This window comes from Castor canadensis, chromosome 1 (assembly GCF_047511655.1).
Source record: "Castor canadensis chromosome 1, mCasCan1.hap1v2, whole genome shotgun sequence".
NCBI lineage: Eukaryota > Metazoa > Chordata > Mammalia > Rodentia > Castoridae > Castor > Castor canadensis.
The window spans coordinates 41,518,357-41,545,831 of record NC_133386.1 but is presented as its reverse complement, the minus strand read 5'-3'; the positions used below and the strand labels follow the sequence as shown (position 1 = coordinate 41,545,831).

Here is a 27,475-nt window from a genome sequence, read left to right as displayed (position 1 = left end):
TCTGTACAGACTAAGATCTCATAGAGACCTATTCTCTGCTGTTAAGCTACATCAACTTTTTCTAACTAAATGACACTGAGTGAAAATTCATGATATGAGAAAGAAAACAAAACTTCTGAATTTAGTAAAACATATTTAGCCAGTGTGTTAGTCAGCTTTCTATTACTGTAACAAATACCTGAGATCAGTCAACTTAAAAAGAAGACAGGCTTACTTTGGCTCAGAGTTTTGGTGGTTTTGGACTTTGATTGGTTGGCTCTGTTACTTTAGGGTCTGTGGTGAGGCAGCACATCATAACCACATCATGTGTCATGACCAGGATGGGAAAGAAAGAGCAAAAGAGGAAGGTTGGGGTGCCACATTGTCCTTTAAGGGCATATGGCCAAAACTGCAGTCCTCCCCTGTAAACCCCATTTCTTCAGATTTATTCCTCATCCCAACAGTACCTATCTGGGAATCAAGCCTTTAACACACAGGCCTTTGGGTGACATCCCAGATCCAAACTATAGCAGCTGGTGAGACAATCTTCCACCATGCTGCTCTTGGAAGCCATTCAGCACCCCTGTGAGGACAACCAAGAGAAGCTTTCCAGGATTCTGCCATGAATTTGCCCTTAGCAGATGAGAGCATACCAGACAGCAGGCACTACTATCAATCATCTCCATTTTCATTGACATCCTCCCTCGCTGTAAAAGTTGAGGTATGGTACATAAGGCATCAAGAAAGTCCAGACAGAAAAGGACCACTCATCTATTCTATTCAAAGGTGACAGCTCGTCGTGAGAAGAATATTCGCTGTAAGTCCTAGGACTTCAAGTCTCAGCTTGGCTATTACACACTGCAAACTTGGAGAGAGTCCTATCTCCCTGAAATTCTTCACATGCATTTTCTTGGTGATAGAGAGAATGGACAGAGGGCCCAGGAGAATTCCACTGGAGAACTTACTATGTTCCAGGAAAAGGTTTTGTTTTTCCTAGCAAGAATGTATATTTCTGCTTATAAAAGTAAATAACTAAAAGAAAAAAATAATAACAAATGGTGGATACAGAGTTCAAAATTTTGAAAGCAAATTGTGATATTTGTGAGACAAAAATATATTCTCCTCCTAGAAATATAGACAATGCATAAAACACCTAGCTACTTTAGTTTTTGGCCCGTTTTCTCTCTCCAGTAATCCTTTAGCTTTTACCAGGAATGTAAGGTATGACCAAAGTTAACAAAGCAGTTCTCTGCAGAGGGTTAGTTTCTAGCCAGTGATCAAAAGTGAAAGGCAATGACCTTGTATTAAAGGGTCAGAGCAGTGTGTCAGGAGATGTTCCACTCCCACTGAGAACAAGGCAAAGCTCTGAGACCTTGTGACCCTGGGTCTGCTTCTTTGTAAAGTTCAAAAAGAGACTCAGTGAAGTGCTAAACAACAAACTTATCCACAGGCCCCTGTGAACGGATTTACTCTACAGGAAATTAAATTGGACTTCTCAAGGGCTTGAATTCAGCTTCCTTTTAAATCCAGTTTCTTACAATATAACCCAAGGCCTGTTTTCACTGCATCTTTCTCTTCTTCATTTGTGTTTATGGGACACTAATCATCTTAAGCCATTGAAATATTAGTTTAAAAAAAATGCTGTGTCTCATGAACAAAACTATTTTTTCCTTAACACAGTTTTGTTCTGAAAAGCAAAGCCAAACCAAAAAAGCAGCAGCAAAATAAAAGCAAACCTCATATTCCCTACTTGAGACAGAGAACAGCTAAAAGGATCAACATGCAGAAAATCTCCCCATAGCTAAAGTGCAGTTTAATAGCTTACGTGGACATGGATATAGCACATTGTTATTATAGAAATAAGGGGTTTTCCAGCTTGTTCTTTTTTATCTAAGAGTTGGAAAGGTAAAGCCAGTAAAGATAATAAAGCATAAAATTCTGCGTTGAACAGCTTTTTACATCTTAATTTACAAGTTTGCTTGGATTTATTCTTCATAGAGGAGAAACTTGGCTATAATCTCCCAACTGTGTTAGGCAAGAACCCATAAAAAGGTGGAAAAGAAAGAGGAGAGGAATTATGAAAGAATCTTGTATCAATAAATTCAAGAAGACTTTGAACTATTATAGAAATAAATAACAAATAAATAACAAATGTTCGTCTATGCCTAAATTTAAATTCCAGTAGTTTTTTTCCCTCTTAATTTTTAATAAGAAACGCCCTCACCCATAGTCAGTGTTGAAAACCTTTACCTTCCTTTCCATTTTTTTTTTTCAATTTCTCTAAAACCCCTTCTCTCACAATCTCTTCCTCTGACTTTCTTCCTCTTCCTATTCAGTTTTCTCCTGTGGACATTTGAAGTCAGGGCACAGTCTCCAAAGGGACTTTGTATCTGGATACATCATGTAGAAGACCTGAAAGAACAAGAGTTAGTGAGCAGTGTGCAAGGAGAAGTTAGAGAAGTAGGCAGCAGACTAAGGGAAAGATACATTAGAACAACACAGCCCCAGAGAGAAAAGTCAGAGTGACAGACAGGCAACCCTGTTTCTAGGCAGGTCTCCTACTCCTGTTCCAGTCCTTCCTGAGATGGCTTGTACCTTCTATCAGTTGCAGAAGGTTCCTTATGTCTCTTAGATGCCCCTTCTCTTCCTACTTTTTAGTTTGAAGTTTTGGAAAGTTGACTTCAGATAAAGAAATCCTGACTGGTAGCTCCTTGAGGTACAGAATGCGCCCTGCTTTTTGCCAGGCCCTGCTCAGTCCTTGAGAGGGAAGCTTGCCCTGCCTCTGTTCTGTCCCACTTGTTATGCCAGGGCCTCCAGAAACAGTCAGCGCTGGTCTCTGCTTCAGATTCTCTGGCTACACCTAGGGTAGGCTAAGATACCCTAGCCAAGTACTCTTCTGTCTTGATAAGGATGTTTTTCAGAACTTAAGACCCTTAATGATCCTTCTGTCTATGTATCATGCCCCCTGGCTAAAACAGGTGCTTTTAAGTCACCTTCTATCATGTATATTTATGGATTTCTTTGCATGTCCCTTTAGTTTTCTGTATTTTGATGCCAAGTTTTTTGGTTCATAAACATTCAGAGCTGTTTTAAACTTTGTGTAGATTATATTTATCAGTCTTATATAAAATGACTTAATTTCTTTGTCTTTAATTCATCACTGTTAAATGTTATTGTTAAAAATCATTACTTTAATTTTAATGTCTAATACATTTGCTTCTATTTTACCTTAGGTATTTAAAAACTATTTTCCCTAGATTTATTTTTTAGTTTTTTTAAAAAAACTTTGTTATTACAAATGAAAGGATTTTTGTGTTAGCGGAACATTTTATCTTATTTTCTTAAGTGTTACTTCAGACCTGGTCTTCTATTATCTTCTTATGTTAATATTTATTGGTATGGTCAATATTTTTTATCTTTTCAGCGAAGTTGTAAGATATATAGCTTATTTTTTAGTTTCACTGAATGGTGCACATATACTTTAATATCTTTAAAATGATGTCTTTGTTTTCTACAATTTCAGAAGTGAAATAGTCTTCATTAATGTGGTGGGGGTTTTTGTTGTTGCTTTTGGAAACAGGGTTTCACTATGTAGTCTAAACTGACTTCAAATTTGCATTCCTCCTGTCTCAGCCTCTCAAGTGCTGGAATTACAGGCATGAAGTACCATTCCCAATTTTGATGATTCTTTGAGAAATGAAGAAATATGGTTTTCTATTGCCCTGATTCATTATACCACCAAATTAATATTATATTTTTGCAGTATGATATTAAGAATTGAAAATTGACTTTAGGTTTTTTATTATTTGAGACAGAGCCTTTTTATCTATATAACTCATAATGTCTTTGAACTTGAGATCTTACTGCCTGGAATTGTAGGGTTGTGTTATCACATCCTGCAGCAATAGGCACTCTAAATTGTCATTGTCTATTGGAATAGATTATGGGTGATAGCACATGCATTTCTCTAAGTACTTATTTGTCTTATCAATGTTGAATAGTCTTGTCCAATATAATTTTTGATATTAACTCTAATCTATTCTCTGTATCTTTTATTCTGAAACCCTCATTAAATATTGTTGGTTTGATGTGATTTTCTGTTAATTTGGTTTAGGGTTTTTCTCTGGAGAGTGGCTATGAATTCAAGCCTTGTCTTGGGCCCCCAGGGTGGGAGGTCATGGGTGTTTAAGTGTGCTTTTCATAGGACACTTCTTTATCCTGGTGAATTGACTGATGCCTAGGTGCCTGATGTATGTCCAGGTGTTCCTCTCACAGGGAGTAGATTGTACAGGCAGCCATGTTTCCAGCTCCTGCATGACCTGTACCAGTTGATTCCTATTGAAATAGCCACTCTCTAAGAAAGCCCTGACCAGGAGGAGAGTTATGTTGGAGCATGTCAACCAGTCGAGACAGAAAAGTCAACACAACCAAACACATAAAATAACAGAAACATTTTAAAAATCACATATCTACAAGAGAAGAAGGTTGCCCATGAGGGCTGACTGGACACAGCAGAATGCTCAACTCTGCAGGAGGAGAGCTAGAGAAAGAGAGAGGACTTGCGGGTTTATACCTTTATTAGGGTCCATGGGAATTATACTTTAGGATTTCCCAGGGGGAGTATGGATTGGTTAGTTTAAAGAAAAGATTCCTGAGCTAGGGGTCATAGTGCACACCTGTAATCCCAGCATTCGGAAGGCAGAGGTGGGAGGATTGCAAGTTTGAGTCCAGTTTGGGCTATATAGCAAGACCCCCTCTCAAAACAACAACAAAAACCCCACAAAAATGCATGAAGGAGGGCTTGTTTACATGATCTAGTGTTGGCAATTAGGTTTTATCATGGTCAGTAGCAGTGCAGTTTTGAATCTGTGGGATGAGAAACAAGTGGCTCTCTTGCAAACAGCCACCCAGGATGAGGAAGCTTCCTAGGTCAGGTGACAGAGTATGAATTGGCTTCAAGCAACTTGTTAGGCCTAAAAAATGTATTCTAATGTATGTATGACATGGACAATCTTATTCTACCCTCATGACTTTTTCATATGTGAATTTCTTTATGTTCCTCGGAATATTCTACCTAGAATATTTTTTACAGTTAGCTGGCACTTGCTTTCTCTTCAGTTGTAACTACTTTATTTTTAAGCTTTTTCATTGAAATTTTTGTTCCAATGTCGATATCTTAATGCTAGAACTTTTTCTAATTCTGCTTTTTATTTTTATTTATATATTTTTAATTTTATCATTTTTACATTTACTCACATGTATATACATTGTTTGGGTCACCTACTCTCCCCCCACACCCCACTTCCAGGCGGAATCTATTCTGCTCTCTTGTTCTCTGATTTTGTTGAAGAGAAAACAACAGACCTCTTTGCTACTTCCTGGTCCCTTCCCATAGTGGCCTCCTGTCAGTTTAAGATTACTATATTCCCTCCTTTACAGTAAGCACGTTCAAGTTTTAGGTTTCTTTCCCTTTCCTGACTCCTCCTATGCACATTCTACCCTTAGTTTATGACCCATGTCTAATAATATTCCTGTATTTGTTTTAGTTCTATAATCCGGATATGAGGGAGAACATGCGATTTTGGGCCCTCAGCCTGGCTAACTTTGCTTAAGATGATCTTCTAAAGTTCCATCCATTTACTTGTGAATGACAAAGTTTCATTCTTCTTTGTGGCTAAGTAAAATTCCATTGTGTATAAATACCATGTTTTCATAATCCATTCATTGGTTGTATGGCAATTTAGCTGTTTCCATACCTTGGCTATTGTGAATAGTGCTGCAATAAACATGGGTGCACAGGTATTTTTGTAATAATCTGAGTCACATTCCTTCAGGTATATTCCTTCAGGTAATCCAGTGGTATTGCTGGATTGTATGGCAGTTCTACGTATAGTTTTTTTAAAAGCCTCCATATTGTTTTCCAAAGTGGTAGTACTAGCTTACATTCCCACCAGCAGTGTATGAGGGTTCCTTTTTCCCTGCATCCTCCCCAACATTTGTTGTTGGTGGTGTTCTTGATGCTAGCTATTCTAACAGGAGTGAGGTGGAATCTTAGTGTGGCTTTGATTTGCATTTCCTTTATGGCCAGGGATGGTGAGCATTTTTTCATGTGTTTTTGGCCATTTGGACTTCTTCCTTTAAAAAATTTCTATTTACTTCAGTTGCCCACTTCTTTATTGGTTCATTGATTTTGGGGGAGTTTAGTTTTTTGAGCTCTCTGTATATTCTGGTTATCAGTCCTTTGTCACAAATATTTTCTCCCACTCTGTGGGTGGTCTCTTCAGTTTAGAGACCATTTCTTTTGTTGTGCAGAAGCTTTTTAATTTCATGAGGTTCCATTTGTCCATCCTTTCCCTTAGTTGCTGGGCTGCTGGAGTTCTACTGAGGAAGTCCTTGCCTTCCAGAGTATTCCACGCTTTTTCATGTACTAACTGCAATGTTTTGTGTCTGATATTAAGGTCCGTAATCCACTTTGAGTTGATACTAGTACAGGGTGACAGGTATGGATCTAGTCTTAGTTTTCTGCAGGCAGATAACCATTTTCCAGCAATATTTGTTGAATAGGCTTTTTTTCTCTATCATATATTTTTGGTGCCTTTGTCAAAATTAAGGTGGGCATAGCTGTGTGGTTTCATATCCGGGTCCTCTATTCTGTTCCACTGTTCTTCATATCTGGTTTTGTGCCAGTACCATGCTGTTTTTATTGCTATGGCTCTGTAGTATAGTTTGAATTTGGATATTGTGATGCCTCTATCATTGCCCTTTTTTGCTCAGTATTGCCTTGGCTATTTGCAGTCTTTTGTGTTGCCAAATGAACTTTAGGGTAGATTTTTCAATCTCTGTGATGAATATCATTGTGATTTTCATGGGAATTGCATTGAACATGTAGATTACTTTAGATAAAATAGCCATTTTTACTATGTTGATTCTGCCAATCCATGAGCCTGGAAGATCTTTCCACCTTCTGTAGTTTTCCTCGAACTTTTTCTTCAGTGGCTTGTAGTTCTCCTAGTAGAGGTAATTTATATCCTTTTTAAAGTTTATTCCTAGGTATTTGAGTTTTTTTCAGACTGTTGTAAATGGAATTGTTTTCCTTTATTCTTTCTCAATTTGTTCATTGTTGGTGTATAGAAAGATTTTTGTATCCTGCTACATTGCTGAAGCTTTTTATGGTATCTAGGAGTTTTTGGGTGGAGTTTTTTGGGTCTTTGAGGTACAGGATCATGTTATCTACAAACAGAGATATTTTGACTATTTCTTTACCTATTTGCATTCTTTTTATTTCTTCTTCTTGCCTTATTGCTCTGGCTAGAAATTCCAGGATTATGTTGCATAGGAGTGGGGAGAGTGGGCATTCTTGTCTTGTTCCTGACTTTTGGGGAAATGGTTTCAGTTTTTCCCATTAAATATGATGTTGGCTATAGCTTTGTCATATATAGCCTCTATAATGTTGAGGTGCATTCCTTCTATTCCTAGTTTTCTTAGAGCTATTCCTAGTTTTCTTAGAGCTTTTATCATGAAGTGGTGTTGGATCTTATCAAATGCTTTTTCTGCATCTATTGAGATGATCAAGTGGTTTTTGTCTTTGCTGCTATTAATGTGCTATATTACATTTATTGATTTGCACATGTTGAACCATCCCTGCATTCCCTGAGATGAAGCTGACTTGGTCATTGGTGAATGATCTTTCTGATATGTTGTTGGATATGGTTTGCCATTATTTTATTGAGGATTTTTACATTCATTAAGGAGATGTTCATTAAGGAGATTGGCCTGTAGTTCTCCTTTTTGGATTTCTCCTTGTCCGGTTTTGGGATGAGCATAACACTGGCTTCATTGAATGAGTTACGCAGTATTCCTTTCCTTTTTGTTTTGTAGAGATGTTTAAGGAGTATTGGTATTAGTTCTTCTTCAAAGGTCTGGTAGAATTCAGCTGAGAATCTGTTAGGTCCTGGACTTTCCTTTTTTGTAAGACTATTGCTGCTTTAAGTTCTTTACATGTTATAGATCTGTTTAGGAGGTTAATATCCTCTTCGTTCAGTTTTGGATGGTCGTAAGTATCTATAAATTTGTCCATTTCTTCAAGACTTTCCAATTTATTGGATTATAGGTTCCCAAAGTAGTCTCTGGTGATTCCCTGGGTTTCCTTAGTGTTTGTTGTTTCTCCCCTTTTTCATTTTGATTTTACTCATTTGAATCTTTTCCCTCCTCATTTTAGTCAGATTTGCCAGGGACTAGTCAATCTTGTTTATTTTTTCAAAGAACCATCATTTTATTTCATTGAGTCTTTGTATGTTTTTTTTTTTTTCAGTCTCTAATTCATTAATTTTGGCCCTTGTTTTTATTATTTCTCTCCTGCTTGTTTTGGGCTTTGCTTGTTCTTGTTTTTCTAGGAGTTTGAGATGTAGCATTATGTCATTTATTTAAGATCTTTCTGTCCTTTTAGTAAATGCACTCAGCGCTATAAACTTTCCTCTTAGGGCTGCCTTTACTGTGTCCCAGAGGTTCTGATAGGTGGTGTTTTCATTTTCATTAACTTCCAGGAGCCTTTTGATTTCCTCTCTTATTTCTTATATGACCCACTGACAGCTGAGCAATGTATTATTTAGCCTCCAATTATTTACATATTTTCTGCTGTTGTTTTTTTTGTCAAGTTCTAGTTTTTATGCATTATTATCAGATAGAATGCAGGGGGTTATTTCTATTTTCTTATATTTGCTGAGGCTTGCTTTGTGCCCTAAGATATGACCTATTTTAGAGAACATTCCATGGGCTGCTGATAAGAATGTATGTATATTATGCTGTTGTCAGATGAAATATTCTGTAGACATCAGTTACGTCCATTTGATCTGTGTTGTCATTTAGTTCTAGGACTTCTTTGTTGATTTTTTGTTTGGATGACTTATCTATTGGGATAGAAGGTAATAAAGTCTCCCACTACCAACGTGTTGGAATCTATTTGTGTTTTTAAGTCTTTTAGCACAGTGTCTGAGTTTTCTCCCACTGCTATTTCTACGAACATGTCAGCTCCCGGCCCTGCGACTCCTGAGGCACCCTTTAAATCATCGCAGCCCCCAGTCATTGAGGGCTTTCATCCCACCGTAGACAGCAATCTGGAAGGCTTTGAGGAAAAGTTTATTTGCAAGACCCATGAGAACCCAATGGTACCCATAGGCTGCCTCGGCATGGCAGCTACCCTCACCTATGGCCTCTACTGCTTCCACCGGGGCCACAGCCAGTGCTCCCAGCTCATGATGTGCACCCAGATCACCACCCAGGGCTCCATGGTCTCAGCTGTCTTATTGGGTTTAGCTGCATCTGCTATGAAGTCACGATCCTGCACCCACGACCGGGCCTTGAAAGCTCCTCAGAGATCATTCCAAAACTCGGGAGCAACCAGCAGCCCTGCCAAAAGACTTATTTCTGCCCCTCCTGTGACAGGTCCCTGTGTCGTTGAGGGAGAAAGTGGCAGTTGTAACCTAAGGATTTTTTTCAGAAATCCCAGATTCAGTTTACTTTGGGTGTAGCATACTAATATTTGTGCCACATCCCTTCCAATCCCTATTTAATAAACTCTCATCCACCTGTAGTTTGAAGAACTCAAAAAAAAAAAAGAAGTCCTTTAGTGCTGAAATTGGGTGCACTGAAATTAGGTGCATATAAGTTGATAATTATTATATTATTTCCTTTTGGTGTATTTCCCCTTTTATTAGTATCTTTCTTTATCTTGTTTGACCAATGTAAGTTTGAAGTATTGCTACTCCTGCCTGTTTTGGGGGTCTATTGGCTTGGTAAGTCTTCTTTCAGCCTTTTACCTTAAGCCAGTGTTTATTTTTGTCACTAAGATGGGTCTCTTGTAAACAACAGGTTGTCAGATCTTCCTTTTTAGTCCAGTTTGCCAGATGATGTCTTGTGATGGGGGAGTTGAGCACAGTGACATTCAGTGTTAATACTGATAAGTATGTTGTGATTCCTGCCATTCAGTTGTTTTTGTTGTTTGAGGATTTGAATGTGTGCAGCTGAATCGATGCTGCTCTCTGATTCCTTGTCTTTTCTTCTGCTGTGGTTTGATACTTCCCATTCTCTCATTTTGTTTGCTTTCATCTTCTGTGTGCAGAATTCCTTGCAGAATCTTCTGTAGTGGTGGCTTAATGGTCATAGATTGTTTTAGTTTCTGTTTTTTGTGGAGGATTTTCATTGCTCTGTCGATTTTGAGCAATAGTTTTTCTGAAGATGAGATCGGGCGTGCTCAGGATGGGATGGCCGGAGACAGCAATAGTTTTTCTGGGTAGAGTATCCTAGGGCTGAAATTATTTTCATTCAGTGCCCAAAATACCTCACTCCTTGCCCTTCTTCCTTTTAATGTTTCCATTGAGAAATCTGCTGTTATTTTGATGGGTTTACCTTTATAAATTATTTGTTTTTTTCTCACTTACAACCTTCAGTATTCTTTCTCTGTTCTCTGCGCTTGTTATTTTAATGATAATATGCCGTGAGAGGTTCTATTTTGGTCAAGTCTATTTGGTGTCCTGAAGGTTTCCTGTACCTGAATGGGCAAAACTTTCTCAAGACATAGTAAGTTTTGTGTTATCATTTTATTGAATATATTATGTATCCCTTTGGCTTGCACCTCTTCTCCTTCTTCAATGCCCATGTTCTCAGGTTTGGTCTTTTGATGGAATCACTAAGTTCTTGCATATTCCTTTCACAGCTCTTGAATATTCCTTTCACAGCTCTTGAGTGCTTGACTAAGATATCTTCTGTTTTTTTCTTCAATTTCTATTTTATCTTCAAGCTCTGAGATTCTGTCTTCTACTTAATCTAGTCTGCTGGAATGGCCTTCCACTGTGTTTTTTGTTTGACCAAAGGTACTTTTTATTCCCAGGATTTCTGTTAGATTCTTTTTTCTGAGGTTTTCCATATCTTTGTTCAACTGCTCTTTTATATTTTGTGTTGTCATCATTAATTCATATATCTCTCATTTATAGCATTCTTTGCTTCACTTTGGTGTTTGTTGAACTCCTCTCTGAATTCATTTAGTCATTTCTGTGTTTCTTACATTCTTTATTTTTGGTGTCCTAAAATTTCTTAAGTGCATATTGTACGTTCTGGTGCATCTTCTCCATGAATTTCTCAGAGGTTTCTTCCAAGATTTCTTATTTGAGAGTTTTTTTGTGGATGTCACTGCACTCCTTAGTGACATTTATCATTGTTTTGTTAGGGTCAGGAACTGGGTATCCATTTTTTTCATTTCCCTCTGAATCCTGTCTTTGATTATTTTTTTGAGGAGAGTGTTTTCCATCACTTTTTCTTCTTCCCATCACTCCAGTTGGTGCTGTGCAACTGTTTTTGATAGACTAGTTAGTTGTTTTGATTTCCTGATTTCTTTTCCTGGTTTACTTTTTGTATTGTGACTGATTTGCTTGTTAGATAGGTTTATGTGCTCTTTCTGTCCCTGGCCTTTAGGTATAACTTAGCAATAACAAATTCACAGGTTCAATGCCAGACCAACTGTTTATATAGAAAACCCCTTGTTGATAATATCTGCAAACAGCGAGAATTGTAGGGTAATGGTTATTAGGTTAGATACAGAAATTTGGGAAGTTGGTAAAGGTGGCATTAAAAGGGGGGATAGGAAAAGGGGTGGGTGGGTGGAGGAAGAAGTATGAGAGCTGCTAGGTTTTGTGACCCTTGTGTTTGTTTGGGTGTATTTCTGTTGTTGTAGTGGAGGTTGTGTCAGGGATTGCAGAGGGATGGGGGTGTGTACAGTTGGTACAGTAGGCTAGTCAGCAGGTAATGAGTGTGTAGTATGGAGAGGTAGTGTGGTTGGGGAGGGTAAGAGGGAGATGTGAAGATGGGTGACAAAGTGGATGATAGGGACAGAAAGACTAGTTGGGAGGAAGAAGGCGGAAATGTGAAGGGGGTAAGAATAGGGATAAGAAAATGGTGATAATGAAGTTAATAATACAAAAAAACCCGAAAGCAACAAAAAAAGACAAAAACAACAAACAAAAAAACACAGGTTCAGGAACAACAAAAAGTTCAGACTTTTGGTAAAATTCAGGAGTTATTCCTTGGGCATCCAATCCTGGTATTGGCATACAAACAGAAGCTCTGATGTGGTCTCACCAGTTGATTGGTTTGTGAGTAGTATTTGATCATTCTGTCCACAGGTTAGTTGTAATTGAGAGCTTAGGTAAGTCTACCAGTTCATGCAGGGTAGTTAGATCTGTTGTTTTCACCAGGCAGCAGCTGCATTTCCCTTTGGCTGAAACTCTATTTGGTCAGCTTCTCCACCAGCAAGGTGAAGCAATTTAGTTTTGAATGCTGCCTCTGTCCCAGGAGATCAGCTCTAGGATCCACCACCTGCCCCACTTTGGGAGGTCGGCTTGTCACCCATCCCTGCTCTTAGCCTTTGTGCCTCTCCCAACCTCTGCTGGATGCTAGAAGCTCCTCTGGGAGGTTGGCTTGTCACCCTTCCCCTGCTGTCAGCCTTTGCTGCTTTACCTGTGTTAGTTCACTGAGAGTTCAGTGCTGAGAGTTCAGCTCTTTGCCTCACCCCTCATTCTCCACCCCCACCTCTGCTGTTGGTGTTAGATTACAGTTCACCATTTATGTTTTTTGGTTTTGTTGGGAGGGATTTGGTCTGTCCAGGGGCTGTGCTGGGTTATGTTTGGAGGGGGTGAGAAGGGGAGCTGTGCATGATGCTCACCTGTTCATTCTGCAGATTCATGCAAGCTGTTTTGGAGCTGGCTGGCAGGGAGAAATGGTGTTGCTTTTCTCAGTGTGGCATGGTGTACAGAGGCTTTCCACAGACTAGGTGTGTCACAGAGTTTGATTCTGATTGATGTTTTGTCTTCTGCTTGTTGGGAAGAAAAGAAAAAGAGAGAGAGAAAGAGAAACAACAGGGGGTGGGGAGCTTTTTTTTTTCCAGGGCTGGCCACGCCTTGCTGGCTGTGTTGTGCGGATTTTTAAAGCTGTTAGGTGCAATTAAAGGCTGTTTTAAGGGTCAATCTTTGAATTTAATCTACACCTGTAATGGCAGTTATTATTTTGACTAGAAGCAAGCAGAATTATCCAAGTGTAGCTCTGATGTCTCAAGAAGGTTTCTGGATTCACAGAACTTAGGATTTCTGATTCCCTATCCTAGCCACCATCTTGGATCTCTCTCCGGAATCTCTAATTCTGCTTTTTAGTATATAATAGTGTCTTATTCTTTCATTCCTTTCAAGACATTTTGAATATATTTCTTTTTAATTGTCCTTATATAATAATTTTATTATGTTAAATTTTTACAGTTTATACTTGTTATTTCTTGTATTGCTCAAAATCAGTTATTTTCAATGTGTTTTAAAATTTGTCTTCAGAGTAGCTGTATCTAGGAAAATTTCCTTCAGGTGTCCAATTCTGTTGTGGTGTTACAAGGTTACCATGCTCCCTATCCTAATTTTCTTAATTAGTTTGATCAGAAAATGAAGAGATCACATCTTCTTTGGACACTTTTTCCTCTGACCCCACTGCTCTTTCTTAATTATGATGGAAAAACAGACTCCTCTCAGCTAGTGGTCCTTCTTGCAATCCACTCTGCCTCCAGTCTGTGAGCCCATGATTGTGGTGTGAATCTTGGGCACTCCCTCCACGAATTCCCCACAGCACTGCACAGTGCACAAAGTAGGGAACTGTACATAGCTCTCAGTGTTCAATTTGATTTTGAACAAATTATATCTGAGAAATATTCTTCAGGGCTTTTAATATCAAATTGAGATCTTTTTAAATTTTGTCACAGTTGAAGATTTCTTCTCCAATTTCCCCTTTGCTTATTATCTTGGTGGACATTTTTAAAGAGTGTTTTTCTCAACCTGTACTTCTGACTCACAGAGCAAGGATAATGATTCACTTATTTTAGATGAAATCTGTGTTAATTATGTGTGGTCACACATTATTGTCATTTGAGGCAAGTTGTTTTAGCTTTATAAATATTAATGTTCTTCATCCAAAAATAGAGATAATAGTACTTGCATGAATTATTGTGAGAATTTAATTGAGTGATACGAACTTTAATAGCACACATTGCCTAGATGTTAGTTATTATAACTAGTACTGGAAAACTTTTTAAAAACTGAGATTTTTCTATTTGGGGTTTACTTTTAATGGAAAACATCCTTGTATTTTTGAAGAGGTAAAAGCAGCACAATGTATATTAGAACAAACCAGATATTTTTATCACTTGGCAGGGGCTCAGAAACCACTGGGAAATCTTACCTGAGAAAAACAGTTTTTGAAATGAATATCCTAAAACTGAAATAAAAGATAACTATGTCTCTCAAAGAATGGTGACATGGCTCAGTGATTACAACATTTCAATCCAAAGGTTAAAAAAGAAATCTACGAAATAAACATAAATAAATAAATAAATAAGAATAAATGCTTTAATAGTTTTTTTACTCTAGCCCTATTATAGCAAATTTACAAAGCAGACCCATTGCTAAACAAGACTATAACCAGAAATAAAAAACTAAAGATGGATAATATGTGTTTTACTGACAGTTTAAAAATAAGCCAGGCACTGGTGGTTCATGCCTGTAATCCTAGCTACTTGGGAGGCTAAGATGGGAGAATTTCCCTTCAAGGTCAGCCTGGGCAAACAATTTTTGAGATCTGAGCTCCAAAATAAACAAAGCAAAATGCACTAGAGATATGGCTCAAGTGGCAGAGTGCCTGCTTTGCAAGCACAAAGCCCTGAGTTGAAGTCCCCATTCCTTTCTCCCCAAAAAAGAGATATGTAGTCATTTTAGGTAATGTGTTTTATTTCATTTACTTTTATTTATTTATTAACATATTATAGTTGTATCAGGGGTACATTGTGACATTTACAAAAGTGCTTAGAATGTATCTTAGATTCACTACCCTCCATCATTCTCTTTTATTCCTCTCCCCCTTCTTAGAACAGTTTCTATGGGTCTCTTTGTTTCATTTTCCTTCATGAATACATAATCCTGCCACCATATTCATCCTTTCCTATGTCCTCCCCCCTCCCACTGATACAAACCCCTGGATAAGACTGGTTTTTAACTTCCTGTCCTTCTTTTTTTTTTAAAAGGCAAAATTTATTTGTTTATGATGTATACAGGAAATTTCATTGTGACATTTCCTACAATATGCATATATTGTACACTGAATTGGTTCTTTTCCTACAATAGTCTCCTTTCTACTTTAGTCCCCTTCTTATAGTGATTTTAACAGATTTGAATGCACCATATTCATGGTTATATAGAATATCGAATGTACATCAACCATATTCACCTTCTTTACTTCTTTCATTTACCCTCCCCTCATTAGTGCCCTTCTATGATCTGTTTTTCATTTTTGTTCTTCCTCATCTCTTCGTTGTTCAGTGGGATTTTTTGCCTTGGTATTTTATCTGTATACACATTGTACTTATGTCAATCTAACCCCTCTCCAATGTACTTCTCACTCTTTCCTCCTATCCTGTGTTGTTTAACAGTTTTCAGCATGCTTCCTTGTGTCTTGTTCTTACACAGATGTGGTGTACTTCATTATGATTCACTGTCTTTCTTTCCTTTTTTTCCTCCTCCATTTGTCTCTTCTATCAGTCTCACTTTTGGATACACTTTCTGTATATATTTCTATGTATATATGATAGTCCTTGTATTTGTTTTGGTCCTATGTTAGGTAATGTATAGCAAGGAAAATTACCGATGGTGTTGGGCTTACTCCATTCATCTTTGCTATTCATATAAAGAAATATTGATATTAAATTTCAAAGCAAAATGTATTAGTCTGTGGTTTGTCTTCCATATTAGGTTTCAATGCACCTTAACAGAAGAATGATGGATTAGGTGTTATTAGGCACAGGTAGTAATTAATTTAGGTATATCATTTACACTAAATATACAATTTCAATACTTAAGAACTAAAAAGGTAAGTCCTATTTACATTAGAATTCTGACTTCCATGACCTGGAGCCTGTGATAGTTTAGATGTGGTTTAAGTGTTCCCTAAGGATTCATGTGTTGGAAGCTTGGTCCTCAGTATGGGGACATTAAGAAGTGGTGGGACCTTTCAGAAGTGGACCCTAATAGGGGGGTCTCTGAATCATTTCTTGATCCTTAAGTGAGAATGTGTCAGAAAATGAAATTTATAGAAAACACAAACTTCAGAGTCTACACATTAAGTTTTATTGGAACATAGCTGTATTCATGTGATTCTGTATTGCTAAACAGCAAAATTTAGTATTTGCAGTAAAGATAACGTAGTCTGCAGTGTCCAACACATTTATTATCTGGAACTTTACAGAAAACATTTGTCAACCTCTGCCCCCTGTTGCAATTTTTGTGTTTAAAGTCAATATAGTAAGACGGATGTGAACTGTGAGGTATGTTTTTATTTGTTAGTACAAAACTTTAGTTCATACATGAAAATTCTTCTGGTTTTGAATGGTAAATTTGCAATTAGAAATTGTTCCTGTTAACTTGTTTGGGAACTAATAATGAAATAAAATTAATAAGAAATAAAACTAATGATTAACACTGTTGCACATTGCAGTAGTGTGTTAGGGCTGCCATAACAAAATATCACAGACCTTGTGGATTAAATAAAAGAATGAATTTTCTTACCATTCTGGATAGAAATAGGTATTAAATGAAAGCTGGTATTCCCCTTCCCCTCAATTCATATATTGAAACTCTAACTTCCAATGTGATGATATTTAGAAATGGGGTCTTTAGGAGGTAATGAGGGCTAGTTTAGGTCATAGGAATAGGGTCTTTATGGTGGGATTAATGGTTTATAAAAGGAGGAGACATAAGATGTATGTGTGTGTGTGAAAGGGAAGGGTTAGAAAGAAGGTCATAAAACAGAGTCCAAGATCAAGATGTCGACAAGTTTGGTATCTTTAGAGGCCTCTCTCAGTGGTTTGTAGATAGTCTGCTTTCTTGTTGCATCCTCCCATAGTCTTTTCCCTGATTGAATCCCTGGTATTTCTGTTTGTACAAATTCCCTCTTGTAAGAACATCAGTCAGATTGGATTGAGAATCCACCCTCATAGATGCTTCATAACTTAATCATATCTTTAAAGGTCCTATTTTCAAATGTAATCACATTATGAGATGAAAGGTTAGGCTTTAAAATGAATTTCAGGGACTCACAATTCAGTTCATAACAAATGATGATCAAAAACTTGCACTAGTTTTTTTAAACTGAAGAGAAAATTGGATTTCACTTGTCCTTTTATGCTTGTAGGAACCAATGTTCAGATTTTTCAGGTCAAGCAGGCTGTGAAGACCTAAGAGCTCCAACCTTAATTCAACACTACTTCCTCTAATGGTTACAGTGGTTACAACATATTTGTTTCCTCCCTTCCTCTTTTTTTTCTTTCTCTCTTTTTCCCTTCCTTTCTTTTCCTCTCTTTTCCCTTCCTTCCTTCTTTCTTTTCTTCCTCCCTTCCTCCCTCCCTCCCTCCTTTTCTCTCTCACAAGCTGCTATTGAAATAATAACTTGGCATATTTATGGTATAACTTTTTTCTCATTTTAATTTTTAATTCTACAAAACTTTTATTACTATAATATCTAACATGTAAATTTGGAAATGTTTCCACCAAAAAATAAAAGGCCCAGAAGCTCAGTTCTTTGATAGAAATGCTGATAGGAACTTGACAGGAAAGGTTTGCACAGGAAGCCAATACTTCTAATTATTATAAAGGGCTTAATCCTCTCCATCTGTCCCTCAAGCTGCCTTTTAAGGAAATAAAATATATTTGGGATAACTTGAGAAATGCTTCTGATTAAAAAAAAAATCAGACATCATGTGTTTTCCATAAAGCACAGTGATTTAAGTTCTACTCCAAGAGGACAAAAATACTTGTGAAAAAATGTATTTTAATTACAAAAATCAAAGGAATTACACAGCAGAAAGGTTATTTTTCCCAAAAGAGGATATTTAAAAGTTGATGAAATTTATTCTGCAAATTTCCCAATTTCCAAAAGTCATTTAATGATTGTTCACAAATGAAAAACACACACTGTTATCTGGGGTCTGAGGCCAGACAAGTTTCTTTATAAAGACCTCAGAGCATTTCAAAATGTTTGGTGCCTATCACATACATAGACTCATGAAGTAGGCAGCAGAGTGAAAGGAGGTATTTTCTTATAAAGCCTACCAGAAAGTAATCTTGAAAGCATACCTAAGATTTTTTTCAGATAAGAAAGAAGCACAGAGTGCCTTTTAAAAAGGGTTGTGGTGACCCTGATGTTGCAGGAACCCTTTTGTCTGTACAAATGTCCAGGAGCTACTTCAGAGCATTGAATTCATTCACAGAGACAGACAAGGTGTACTTTAAAAACTAATAACTGGCCAATTTCCTTGCATGTGTGTTCAAACAATCTAGAAATATTTGGCCTTTATTTCATCTGCTGGAATTCTGGCTCCCCTTTTGTTCTGTTCTTCTCTGTAATCCCTGTATAGATAATATAAATTAGAATTGATAATTATGGAATGCTTTAAAGCACACTAATTAAATTTGTGACAATAATTGATATTTTAATTTTTTTCTCTTGGAAATAATATCTTAGCCATGTGTTCTGGCTTTTAAAAATATCTGCTATATTTATTTATACTTTTCCTACTTTCCTGTTGGATTTGTAGTTAGTGATCTGAAGAAACATGAAGGGAGTTTCTTACTGAAGGAAATTTAAGAGATAATCTAACCAAAGCAACAGTTATTACAGTTGAAGAAACCCAAATGTAAAAATTGAGTTAATTTTCCAATGCCACATCATCGGCAGTCTCAGAGCACAAACTTGAATCCACATATAATTTTTCACCTTATTCCTCCTGATCCATATGTAAAATATAAAGATTCAGATAATGTCTGTGTTTGTAATTTTCCACTACTGTAACAAAATACCTGACATAAATCAACTTGTAAGAATACTTTGACTCACAGTTTTGGAGGTTTCAGTCCACTAACAGCTAGTAGTATTGCTTTTGAGCCTGTGGTGAGGCAGCACATCATGATCTTTCCAGAAGTACACAGTAGAATGAATCCATCATCCAATGACCAGGATGTAAAAAAGAAAGTGGAAATGTGGGTACCACCATCAATGACCAGAATATGACTATTACATCTCTTAAATTTTTCACCCTCTCCCAGCATCACAAAGCTGGGAACTAAGCCTTTAACACATGGACAGTTGGAATGCATTTCAAATAAAAACTATAACAATGTCAATAATCTTTAAAAGAAAATGTAGAATCAAGTTATTTCACAGTAATAGTAAAGATGTTTTTTATTCTTTTCCCTTTTCTAATAGAAGTTTTTATTTTCTTCCATCTGAAATTTTGATTGTTAAAGGTAATAGTTTTGATTTTGGTCAAAGTATAAGAAAAAAAGTAATTAGTGGGGACTAATGTTAGCATTAGGTTTCAGCTGAGACCAGAAAAGAAGAAATTTTAAAGTGGTAATTATATTCCAGAGATTTGTTCTCTAGTTTTCCAGATCCTCAGAAATTGTCTAGACACTTCAAAATAGTTGCTAAAAATAATCACCTAGCCACTGTGATTTGGTATAAGAGTGTTCATTAAAGGCCAGAACCACAGCCTACTTGTCTTTATGTTCAGCAATCTGAACTAGGAGAGCAGGTGGTTTCATACTTGGTCTTTTTCCTGTGACAAATTTTCCGTGATGGAATAATTCCCTGGTGGCTATAAAATGCTCATGGTTTTTTTCTCCCAAGTTCTCACATTAGGCAGTAATCTGTTACAATTTTAGGAAACTGTGTTTAATTTTTTTCACTCTTTCCCCTCTTCCCCATCTCTTTAGCTCTATTTGTCTCTTTTTCCATTTCTCCTCCTTTTTCTTCTCTCTGTCTCTCTTCCCCTTCTTGCTAATAAATAATAGTTTTGAGTTTATACATGCTTTTTTCATCTCCCCTACTACATAGGAATAGCCTCTAAGTGGCAGTAAACCCCTTGAAAGGAAATTTAAGGGAATTGTTTCATTTTTTGATCTTTGACTTCATTGGTATTGAAAAGTCAATCAAAAAATATATCTGAAAAATTCAGCATAGAGATGCACATCTGTAATCCCAGCCCTAGTCAGTCTGAGGCAGAAGGAATTCAAGGGCAATCTAAGCTACATATCATGACCCTGCTTCCAAAAGAAAAAGAAAAGAAGGAATGTGTGTATGTGTGTGTGCATGCCCATGTGTAGATGACTGAAGATGTGATAAACAGAGAGGAATTTAGGATTGAAACATTTTATGTCAAAGGGATATTAGGTCTAAAAGGGGGTTTTAACTTACAGCAATTGCTGGTTAATGATAAGTATTGGCAATTTTTCAAATATTATTATTGCTGGCGAGTAGAGTCTGTGATCAGAAGACTTCCAAATTCTTTTCTTTGTGTTCCACAGGGAAGAATCCATTGCAGGACATGTGGGTATAAATGGAATTTATTAAAAGTTAGGGAAGGGAAATACAAAAGGGAGCACAGGTGGAATCTGGAGGCAGAGAGAGTATCCTTTTCTTCTCTAGGTGCTTTTGAAACTTGCTCTAATCTATGGAAAGGGAAGAACCAGGTTGAAGTGAGCTTTTTCTTGCTCCTTTGTTACTACTGAACTGGGGCTTGCTGGACAGCAGTGGGAGATGCAGAAAGGACACAGGATAGACAGACAGAAAGTTGGGGCCAGGTGTGTTGGGCACTTGGATGGAGACACACAACTGCCTCATTGCTTCTTTTCTCTATTATTCTCTTCATTTACTCTGCTTCTTTTCTCTATCTTTATTCTTTAAGGCCTTACTCCCTTACAGTTCTTTAAAACCTTGCTTCTAAAGCCTTTCTTCTTTCTGTTCATTAAAACTTCACTTCTAAAGTCTTCTTTTCTGTTCTTTAAAGTCTCTTTCCTTAGATTCGCTCTGTCCCATGTTTTCTCTTTGCTTTTCTTTAGCATAATCTCTCTTAAAGTCTTTGCCCCCAGACTTGCACTGTCCCATGTTCTCTCTTTAGCTTTCTTTAAGTCTCAACCCTTAGACTTGCTAGCAATTCCCCTTTAGCAATTCTCCTTCAGCAATTCTTTTCCCTTCAGCACTTTCCCTTCAGCAATTAATTCATTTTCCCCCTTCAGCAATTTCCCTTCAGCAATCCTCCCTTCCAAAAGCCTCCCACATCCAAAAAACCTTCCCCCTTCAAAAGCAAAAGCCAAAAGCCAAAAGCCTTGCATCCTCCTTCAGCAAGTCTTTTATACCCAGTGGTAAACAAGGAGGTAGAACAGAGTTTCTGGGGGAGGCGGGGAGGGTGATATTGTAACAGGAGAAATCTGTGTTAGCCTTATTCTGTGGCTGGGGCTGTGCCAAACTCAGTCTGCAGAACATTGAGCACAGTTGTGCTAAGGTCCAGTTCTCATAGGCTTCTCATAATCTGCTGTCCACACCAGGTGATTCCCATCCAATAATCAGCAAGTAGGCAGGGATATGGGTGGTTCTTAGTTGGTCCTTGAGCCAGAGCATGGTTAATCCGGGAAGTACTATTAAGGTTCTGTGAGTCTTGACTTTTCCTAGTTTTAGCCTGCCTCAAATTTCCCCTGAGAGCGAGATCCTGAATATATCTTTTTGAGGTTGCTGAGGGGCTGGAGCTCTCTCTCTCTTTTTTTAATCTTTGCACTGGCAAGGGGCAGCAGATCTTACCTATAAGGGGAAATTGTCTCTCCACTTTTTTCCCTTGGGGATTATTTGGACACAAGGTGTCTGAATTATTGTCTTGTACAATTAAGGTTCTACAAGGTGATCTAGGTTGTTTATTGAGATCTTGATTGTCTGTAGAGATCGATAGTCCTGTTGCCTCATGATTTGGGTACTATTGGGGTAATATCTACATTAGGGGCCAGGTTTACCAGGGTCAGGTGTCAGTCCAATTAGAGGGTAAATATTAACAGGAGTCAGTTCTATACAGAAAGAAGACTCACAGCGTCCCTAAGCAGAAGTTAGATACTATTAGAACCCATATCGCCTTTGCTTAAACAGAAGACGTTGGCTAAAGACATGAGTTTGCCTTTTGCCAGAAATCTAGAAGGCTTAAATATTAGACCACATGCATAAGAGATACTTTCTAAAATCTCTCAGCTGTGGTTAATTTAGAGGTCTGACATAATTGACTCCATCTAGATCTGGAGAAGTCCCCTCATTTGTGTAGTCCTTTTGAACTGTCTTGGGTAGCTGAATGCCATTGTTCCTTTAAGAAGTTTGCAGATTCTTGGGGGTCATGATGGCTTAAACTGTTTCTCTGAACAGTTGTCTCTGAAGATTTTGCCAATTTGGCAGTTTTGTCCCTCGGATTCAGGAGTAGCTTCTCCTGGAAAGTCATACATTCTTTTAGAAAGTCAGATTTTTGTCCCATGAAGGAAGGGAAATAACACACCAAACAGACAGAAGTCAGTGCCAATGCAAAGTCTGGTCAAATTAAGCAACAAAGATACTTATTTTAAAAATTGGCCCTTAGGCTGGAATTAATTAATCTAATTGTCTGTCCCATAGGGAATGTACTGACACTTTTAAATCGTTATAAAGTGTCAATAGACAACAGTTATAAATCTTTACAAGGAAAATACAAAATGATCCCAATACTTAAGAATGTCTGTCCTGGTTGATAGATAAGTACCTGTGAGAGTCATTTTCCATGGACTTATCTGTAAATGCTCCTGTAGGGTTAGAACTATAATGAAAAACTTAAAGTAGCCAGTTAACAATTTAGCAATTAATATAACAGTTTAATTTCTTTTAATTTTATATAGTATTTGTAAGCCTCTTATTACAATTTGGAAAGAGGTTAAGATACCAGTTTGGTATAGTGTCTTTTTATAACTCTATTTTAGAGTACTTATTTACTTGAAGACCGTAAAGACATGTAACATATAAAGAACACAGTAGCAGCATCACAGTCTAAATTTTGAATTTTGGTTAGGTAAAGTAACAAGTTAGTGGTTGTCAGTAGTGTCAATACAGTACTGACAATTAAAGACCCTAAATTTTTTAATGGTTAGGGGAAGGCAGTGTAAGTAATCCAAATGGCCCTGGATTTAATGCTCAATTGTATATCATATATTTAAACAATGCTTATCTAGCTAATGTCAGATAAAGCAATGTTTATCTGGCAAGCAGATGTCATGTCTAAATGGCAGAACTTTTAGCATTGGTCATAAAAAAATCAGAAATGTCAAAGACCTTATTAGATAGAATGTATCTTAGATAGAAGAACTATAGCTGTTTACATGGGTATACTTTCAACTCTGTAAATGATTTTATAGCAATTAGATATACATACAAGGCACAAGCAGTATTAGAATCATTTAAAAGAATTTTTACTTACTTTAAAATTAGTTTTCTTACCATTACCAGAAAAATACCTTAGGGTTTTTGCATCTGGCAAGAGACAGATTTAGGCAGGATGCAAAGAATAATAAATAATTTCAAATGGTCTATGTAGGGAACTTACTCATTGAGTTTGATGAGTTTTTTTAATAAAAAAACTTTTAAGATATGTCTACTAATAAATAATAAGACATCAGAACTATCATACAGTAGGCAAAGAGGCTGATTACAAAAACAACAAGCAAAATGAAAAAAGAACAATATAAAAGCAAACAGTTTTTGAGTGTTAAAAAGGAAGTATCTTACTATGAACTTTTGTAACCAGTAGAATTAACTATCAAATCCATATCACTCAAAGGTGAGCCTGTCTGATACAAACCCATTGCCCATGGTCAGTTTTCACATCAGGCCATAGGTTGTTGCCAGCTTGTAAACTTGAGAATAATGGGGAACAAGTACATTTTCTAAAAAGATAATAAATCAATAAGATTAATGTCTCAAATGATTAGATACAGAAATAAAGACAAGGGAGTAAGCATAAAGTTAGGAAACCCAATGACTGAGAGTCATAGCTTAGATATTGATAAATCACATCCTAGACTGCTGATGTTAACAGAATGGCTTGGGACACACAGCAGGGCTGTCATTTACCTGCATGCAGCCCCTGAAGCCAAAAGATAACAGGCTTAGTCACTGAGAGTTAATGACACACATAATTTAGTATTGTAGGATTAATCCCCTTTTTAGTAGATCCCAATAAAAACTTAAAGTTTTATCATTCCATCTGAAGGGTGAACTTTTGTTTGGTTTTGGTAAGATTTTGTCTTAGCCTATAACACCAAAAAATCCCTGCTAGTTATTTTGATGAAACAGAAACACATTTTAAATACACATTAGCACCTTAAATTTTGACCTCAGAAAATTCTCTAGGCAAACATTATAGCCAGTCTCTCTTTTCCCTCCCATATATATAAACTTATGTAATTTATTATATAAATAAACTTAGAAGCTTTAAGACCTTAATTTGTATCTTGAGACAACATTTGTTAAAAACCCAAATTTAGACAACACTGTTTTTAATAAAACTCTTAGCAACCTTATACTTTAAAAGACTCAGGAAGAAAATTAAATTAAACTATCTTTTTTATAATAGTAATCTAAAAGAACACATGGTTTAATACACCTAATTATAAAAGAGTTAAATGTAAATTACACTCATGACAGAATGAAATAGATTTTTGTCCATAAATTGTCTTTAATCCTAAAGCAGAGGATAGTTAACCCTGGTTGGGATTAGAACTTTAGATAACTTTTTAAATGACAGTTTTACAGATTAACTGTATAAAAGTAGTTTAAGAATCATTCTAAAGACATCTAAACACACATACAGATATTTTAACTTAGACATGCCAAAAAAAAAAGTCAATTTAAGCATGCATGTATGAGCTCAAAAAGTAAAAATTTGGTGGCCACCAAATTTATACACAAAGATATACACAGAAAACATGCACACAAAACAATCACATTTATTCAGCATGCACTCTTAAAGAAATCATTTCTTGTCCTTATTTTTGGTAGGTTAGCAAGCTAGATTCTTAAGTAGTTTATAACAGATCTTTAACACAAATACTCTATTTTTTGTACACTCTTTACAGATTAATGTGTTAAAACTGTATTAATTTAGAGAATTTTAACCACAAGTTCATTATAATTTTTCTAGAGGATGGCAAGATATTGTTAATCATGAGTTTCCTATCCCTACGGAGTGGCAAAATGGCACTGGGTATATGGTAGTTTCATCATGATGGCAGCACTTCCTATGACCACATGGTCTCTCCAAAGGGTCTCTCAAATGGAACACAGACATGTTACATGCAACATACAGGCTCAACATAGCAATCTGTTATAGGAATAAAAGACACCTCTCTCTGAAAGACAGGTGTTACTGCCATATGAGTTAGTCATCTTTTTAGATTAGCAGAATCAAAGCATTGGCAGTAGTTAAGATACAGACAAGTGAATATCTTGGCTTCCCCTATACTGGCTGGTGGAAAGAGAGAGAGGGAAAGGGAAGGAAAAAATCTATTCTCCTAAGAGTCATTCCTCCACCCCTGCACAAGGGCTCCTGAATGGAACTCCCTATGCTGGCTAGTGGAAAGAGAGAGAGTAAGAGAGAGAGAGAGAGAGAGAGAGAGGAGAGAGAGAGAGAGAGAGAGAGAGAGAGAGAGAGAGAGATTCTCTTCAAGATCCTTTGAGAGAAAGTGAGATTCTTTTCATGATCCTCAAAGTGGTCCCTCTTAAATCATGAAAATCTCAGTTGCAGGTCTTTCCAACCTGGCTTGTTTAAAGATCCCCAGCAGACGTCTCTGAGTGAAAAAGCAGCAGGTTCCCCAATTTCCTGTCATTGTCCAAAGGGCCAGTCTCTTACACCCCTGCATGAGGGTTCCTAAGTGGGATGCTGATCCTGAATGTCAACCCAACTACTATCCTAATGAAGAAAAAACAAAAGTCCGAGAAATATGCCAAATAAGGGAAACAAATTAAGGTGGGCCTCAAACTCATGGCCTTACATTTGCTAAGCAGGTGCTCTACCTCGAGAAGTATTCTGCAAGTCCTTATTAGCCTCCAAAGAAAGGAGACTTAGAAACTATCTTTAGAATCTGGCAAATAATCCCATTAATCCAATCAGTGAATGGTGCCAGTTGCTTGCTGGTGGACCTGGGGCATATGTCCCTGGGACAGGGGAATGTGACCTCAGGGTGAGCATTTCTGTGATCCCTGCAGGCCATGAGGACAAGGAGAGTACAAATGATAATTGGGACAGGGTGCTCAGGGCAAACAGAGGCATTATGGGTAGAACAGGCAAAAGCGTGTGATAAAGGAGGAAGAAGAAGAAGACTATGGATATAATACAGCTGCAGGAATGAAGGATCTGGTCTGAGGACCAGGGTGGTGGCCGCCAGAGGTGGTACTGTTAGCTTACCCTGGTGCTTGCAGCAGAGCGTAGCTGCAGAGCTGGGCCACATGGATAGTGGGTCTTGGAGTGTGCAGCTCCCTCCTCCTGTTGCTGGTTAGGCTGTGAGTGTGGTGCAACAGCAAAGGAGCAGCTTCCCCGCCCACACTGAGAGGTGGGCTAGAGAGTCAGTACACAAGCAGGTGCGCAGGCTTGGGTGCTGGAGAGCCATACCAGAGGCGTAACAGGCTTTGGCCAAGCTGAGAGACAGGGCTAGAGAGCTGGGGTAGGGCAACTGCCTGGTCCCTGGTGCCACAAGCCTCCCAGCCTCTGAGCCCTTCCCGTTGGTGGTGGTGCAGGCAGTGCAGCAGTGCTTTTTGTGCTGCTCCCTCCTCCCGCCGGCTCTGGTACTGCAAACCTTACAACTGGAGGCTGCTGGGCAGAGGCTGCCTGCCTGGCCCAGGCAGACAGAACACAAGCAGCACACACCTGCTGCATGCATGGTGCAGGATGGGGGAGGAATGAGAGAGGAGGGAGAAGGGCATCACTATTTTTAAGGCAGCCTGCTTTCTGGGTCGTGCATCCCTGGGGCAGGACCCGACAAAGGAAACCGTGCACCTCGGGGCGATTCTGGTCCATGTGTGGGGCAAGACACCGCATGTCTGGTGGTTGGACACCTGGGCATTCTGCTGGGTGCGATACCGCCTCTGCAACCTCAGGCCTTGGAGTGAGTGGGCCATGTTGGGTGGACAACACTGGGTCCTCCCAGCTGCTTTTCCTAAAGGCAGAGCTCAGCCTGTTCCCCTTGGCTGTGTAGAAGGAAGAAAAGAGAAAGAGTACTCTTAAGTACAAGTTCTGGTGGCTCCTGGCTTCTCCTGGATGATTTACAACATTGTTGCCTATGGGTGGAGTCTGTGATCAGACTTTCAAATTCTTTGTGTCCTGCAGGGAAGAATCCACCACAGAACATGTGGGTGTAAATGGAATTTATTAAAAATTAGGGAAGGGAAATGCAAAAGGGAGCATGGTGGGGACAGGTGGAATCTGGAGCAGAGAGCTTCTTTTTTCCAGGTGCTTTTAAAAGTTGTGCTAAATCTATGAAAAGTTTGGAACCAGGTGATTTCTATGCAGCAATAAATGAGTGTGGGGGGGGGGGAGGGC

The 27,475-nt window shown here is 37.9% G+C and overlaps 1 long non-coding RNA gene and 1 pseudogene across 4 annotated transcripts in view; one reads left to right on the top strand and one right to left on the bottom strand.

The window, feature by feature from the left end:
• LOC141423965 (uncharacterized) overlaps window positions 1-27,475 on the bottom strand; it is a 76,304-nt gene that overhangs the window by 3,383 nt on the left and 45,446 nt on the right. For 2 of the 4 annotated variants that reach the window (XR_012448722.1, XR_012448727.1), the window contains 3 exons: window positions 20,302-27,123; window positions 18,943-19,016; window positions 16,156-18,455 (listed from right to left, as the gene is read on the bottom strand). This is a non-coding gene — a long non-coding RNA (uncharacterized lncRNA). Of the gene's footprint in view, window positions 1-2,229; window positions 2,392-16,155; window positions 18,456-18,942; window positions 19,017-20,301; window positions 27,124-27,475 lie in introns of those variants that run through there. The other 2 variants (XR_012448725.1, XR_012448726.1) reach the window with 2 other exon arrangements.
• LOC109701691 (HIG1 domain family member 2A pseudogene) lies at window positions 9,000-9,506 on the top strand (annotated as a pseudogene).